This window comes from Pollicipes pollicipes, unplaced genomic scaffold (genome assembly GCF_011947565.3).
Source record: "Pollicipes pollicipes isolate AB1234 unplaced genomic scaffold, Ppol_2.1 Scaffold_3360;HRSCAF=3945_pilon_pilon_pilon, whole genome shotgun sequence".
In the NCBI taxonomy this organism is placed as follows: Eukaryota; Metazoa; Arthropoda; class Thecostraca; order Pollicipedomorpha; family Pollicipedidae; genus Pollicipes; species Pollicipes pollicipes.
This window is the reverse complement of record NW_023596271.1, coordinates 9,882-14,867: the sequence shown is the minus strand read 5'-3', so window position 1 is coordinate 14,867 and position 4,986 is coordinate 9,882. Positions and strand designations below refer to the sequence as shown.

The 4,986-nt window shown below is 46.4% G+C and overlaps 1 long non-coding RNA gene across 1 annotated transcript; it reads right to left on the bottom strand.

The window, feature by feature from the left end:
- Positions 1 to 1,666: 1,666 nt before the first annotated feature.
- LOC119091176 (uncharacterized) lies at positions 1,667 to 4,626 on the bottom strand. Its single transcript, XR_005093367.1, has 3 exons — positions 4,544 to 4,626; positions 3,080 to 3,190; positions 1,667 to 1,803 (listed from the first exon to the last, which is right to left on the bottom strand). It is a non-coding gene; the product is annotated as an uncharacterized LOC119091176 (long non-coding RNA).
- Positions 4,627 to 4,986: the final 360 nt, after the last annotated feature.

The window sequence follows — 4,986 nt, the reverse complement described above, 5'->3', positions numbered from 1 at the left end:
CCAGACATGACGTTGTAACATTCACATTACATTTGTAGCTGTGCTGGTGCTACGGGGGTCGGCGCATATCAACGTAGCGTCGAGCCCGATGAACTACCTAGGGCTATGTTGGTCGTGATCCGCATATCACGCGGAGCTGAAGCTACGTTTGGTGGATTCGCGCACCAAATGAACACTATGCCAAATTGGAAAGAAAGCTAAGTGATTACCAATGCAATGGAGCAGCATACCAATCGACAGACATCAGGTAAACATCAGGTAAACATCGACATCAGGTGAAGGTAGGAATGAAGTGGGAGCTATCGACGCATCAGGCAAAGGCAGGACTGACGTGTGAGCCATCGAAGCATCAGGTAAAGGCCGGACGACGTATGAGCTATCGACGCATCGGTAAAGCCCAGGACTGACGTGTGAGCTATCGACGCATCGGATAAAGCCCAGGACTGACGTGTGAGCTATCGACGCATCAGGTAAAGGCGGACTGACGTGTGAGCTACGACACATCAGGTAAAGGTAGGAATGAAGTGTGAGCTATCGACGCATCAGGTAAAGGTAGGATGAGTGTGAGCTAGACGCATCAGGCAAAGGGGACTGACGTGTGAGCTATCGACGCATCAGGTAAAGGCAGGACTGACGTGTGAGCTACGACACATCAGGTAAAAGGACTGACGTGTGAGCTATCGACGCATCAGGTAAAGCAGGACTAACGTGTGAGCTATCGACGCATCAGGTAAAGGAAGACTGAAGTGAGCTATCGACGCATCGGATAAAGCCAGGACTGACGTGCCAGCTATCGACGCGATGCACGACAAGAGTAGATGACCATCTCACAGGCAGCCTCCGCTTTAGCGGAGTTTCGCAGTGCATAAGATTAAAACCACGTCACCCTGGTAACACACTTGCTCAGCAACGGCTGGACAGTGCTGAAGGTGTCACCGCCCAAGGAGGCACCGGAGACGCTTGCGAGGGCTTCACGCAAGCGACGGACAACTGGTTTCCATTTCCCGCCCTTTTCGTCGAATTCGTAACACCTTTGACCTAATAGAACGCATCAGATGGGTTATATTAACAGATATCAGTGGGTATCAATACCTGCTCACAGTTGAAACCCTGCAATAGCTCTGACGTGGCTAGAACACATGGGGTCACCCACAAATCTCAATGCTCATTTCGACGACAGCTTAAGACGTGAAAACTTGGCACAGAGTCTGGCAGTAATTGCTTAGCGGTCTAATAGGCTCCCGGGAGAATCAAAAGGTTATTTTACGATCAAAGCATTGACACCACATGACTGTAACTGCTCGCAGCATAGGCGCGGTTCTTCGGGGCGGGCGGGGTCTCTGGGACTGTAATATCTCTTGGTGCCTGCTGTGACATGACAGCTGCAGTCTGGTGTCCTCCGCGATCCCATGCTTCAATGGGCACCCCTTGAGAGCCGTCGCCTTGGCACTTCAAACTTGCACAACAGATGTAAACAAATACACGATCCCGTATTGTATTCAATATAGCACCCTCTCGTAAGAAGCTGCCTGTCCGGTTCGCCATAATACAAGTGCAGGAAATCGAACACGATCTTGCAAAAGTGCTTCTTCAACATAAAATAGGAATACCGTGTGCATGCAGCGACACATCATCACTTCTGTCGTTATCCCATCATCGTGATGACAGCGGCAGCCGACAGTAGTTGGTGCAGTTAACCCTTGCAACGTTTTCCTTTGCACCGAATACAGCACCATCCTTTGCTACAGCTACCTCCCAATGTGCTGCATCGACGGGGGAAGCGACATTTTCTTCTGCATTCCTCTGAAATGAGGGGTTGATCGGTCGTCACAATGGTGCATGGTGGACATTGTTAAGTATATGGTGTGTGACAGGTAGAAATAATATTTCGTTATTTATCGTAACTAGAAGAACGTATTACTCATGGGCGAGTATCCTATGACTTCGATGCCAAAACGCATCTGATATGATGATGTTTTGATACGAAAATGAATACAACGAAACACAAATCGCATCTTTAACACACGACGATGTGACCGGTTAAGCATCCTTCGCTCGGGTGGGGGTCAGTTTGACACCTTGTGATATCAAAAGTATGAAAGCTGGAAACACCAAACAAAGAGAATGGGCTGCTTATATGTGAAATCACTTGTGTCAAAATTATAGATTCCTAGGTCATGACTTTGTGGTCAAACGAGGTCAACAAGATCGAACTTCAGATTAGTATCCCCAGACCCTTTCGTGCAACTGCTTTGCATCTAGACAATATAAGTTCAGTGACCTTGTCTGACCTTAATAAAGTCATGACAAACGCAAATACACAAGACTGACCCTTTTGCACTTGAAAAATCATCAAAGTCTCCGCTAGGAATACGTTCCTAACAACAAAATATTAATCTTGGTAATTTTAGGTCAGTGACTCAACCTGACATTTAGATGTTCATGGATCATGTATGTTGCAATCCCTGTCTTTGCTAACTTCGAAATGAGCCCCAGAAACTATCTCTTGAAGCAAGCCCTCGAACATAAAACGCTACTTCTGACTTCGGCCTGACATTCATACCTGGCCGACTTCAATGGAAGTTGTTGTTTTATAAATGTAATTGGTTTATGGCACGATTAACTATCTCAGAGATGTATGGCTTCGTCAAACACTTCGTCGTCGCTTCAAACATAAGAATTTCTTGAAATGACATTCGCTGAGAGCCACGGCCCTATTTTAGCTTGCAATAGGTCAGCGACCTTAAAAGCTATTGTGGAAGGCACGTCTAATTCTTGCATGGCAATTATCTACGGCTATGCAAGGGTCGGTGTGACTACGATGTGCCGTTCGCAATCCATTTTGAAGAAACAAAGCATCCGGGGCAACTTCACACACAACCGAGCGTATGTTAGAACTAAATAGCACATCTCGTAAGGGAAGGCCTTACATGTAAGCTATCGATGTGATGCATGACAACAGTTCATGAACATGTTACATAAGACTCTAGTTTGAGCTGGGGTTTCGTAGCCAATAGCGCCACAACATCACCATGGCTACAAGCTTGCTCAGCACCGGGCGGCAACGGCTGGAACGTACTGAAGGTGTCGCCCCAAAGACAGCAGAGACGCTTGTGAGGTTTCCAGCACCAGCGGCAGACATCCCTGTTCCATCTTCCGCACGCCTGGCCGAAACTGTAACACCTTCCACCTGCAATACGTGAGTTGGTTACTTCACCAATACGGTTGAAGCCTGCCACAAATTTGACGTGCTAGAACTCAAGGAGTCACTTAGCACGACATAGCTTCTGTTTGCACGACGGTCTGGAGTGCTGACAATCGGGACGCACATCTGGCATGTGACTAGCGGTCTAGTATGTTGCTGAAGGGAACCAAAAGGCTCTTTTACGATCAAAGCTTACAATCACCATAGATTTACAAAGCACCATACAATCGTGACCGCCCACAGGGAATATATGATTCTCCTGCGTTGGTTGAGGTGTGATTGCCCATCCCCCCCCCTCCCCAATACCTCACGGACACATTGCTCGGGGGTCAGCAATGGATCATCTCACCCTTTTGCACCTTTTGCTGATATCTAGATCAGACACGCCCGGCTTAATAGGAACAATAATATTAATAATCCCGTTGATTTCGCACCACCCGGTTGGTACACATGCCGGGGGTGCCTCTACAAGACATCTTGGGGTGGTTCAGTCGACCGGAACGATTCTGCTCAATATAGCAGCTGCTACTATGAGTAGTAGCTTCAGACGGGTCATTTTAGCAGCTGGATGGTTTGCCTAGATGCGTATTCGGATCACAGTTTGTGGGACAGTTTGCTACAAAATACTCCTATCATTAGCATACCAGCTTACCTGACATAACATGGTAAAAAAGAAAAGTGGACCTAGAAAAGTGAGGAAGCGAGACTTAAAGCTGACAGTTTTTCTTGTGAAGGCGCCTGCACCATCGGTCTTACAGAAAATCTGAAAGCGGGGTAGAAGGCCCACCAGCTAATTTTGGGAGACATGCTGTCCCTGCCGTTCTCACCTACTAGTGGCATCTACTTTGGCAAAGGTGGAAAATCATTGAAAAGGGTGAAAATTGATAGTGCAGTATCATGGAACGACTTGGAAGTAATGAACAAAGTATCTAGCTTAAAACTTATAGAAAAGTTTGATAAAGCAGACATAAAACTGTGCAGTTCTTTGAAAACATCTAGGGATGCTGAACATCTGAAAATAAAGACAGAATGGTTTGGCTAAAATAGGTGGAAATAGGGAAAAGCACAGGTCGAGAACGCTTAGCACATACTTGCCAATTTTGCCTGGCGAAGCCACCGCTACTTTCAGGCAAATATGCAAATGAGTTGATAGCCGAAGGTACAAATTCAAAAACCAAATTCGACACCAACTTTCAAAAAATGCATGGTAATTAACAGGTCATAAATGGACCGGCTTCTTAGTTAAAAAACGTAATATTCACTTCCAAAGATGTACCAGACATAAACATTTCTACTTGACTGCCTGAAGTGCAAACATGAAAAACGCCAGAAACTCACCTTCAGTGGTCACAAACACCAGACAAAGCACGGCAATCAATGGCAGCAGACGCATTGTTGGTGATAGACAACTCAACAGAATATGCCTATGTTTCCTTTGGTCGCTTTTTATACTGGCAAAAACGGACCAGGAAGCGGAGGGGACGTCAATCATCCCGTCCCCTCCAAAGGTCAACAAACAAGCCTGTCATGCCTGGCGACATTTGCAAGAACAAGGTGAAATCATCAGCCATAACCTTTGTTTACGAACGTGCCATTACTGCTTAGTCACACAGGGAAGGGCGTAGAGGACAATGCCGACATGGCCCGTGCAACGTATTCAGAATGTAAGTACATGGAACGTACCGACCGATTGTGATAAAACGTTGCGTTAGTCACCATCGTTGAATTAGGATGTTGAATGGTGTTAGTAGTCGAGTTGCCATTCTGATGCTTCCTTGCTG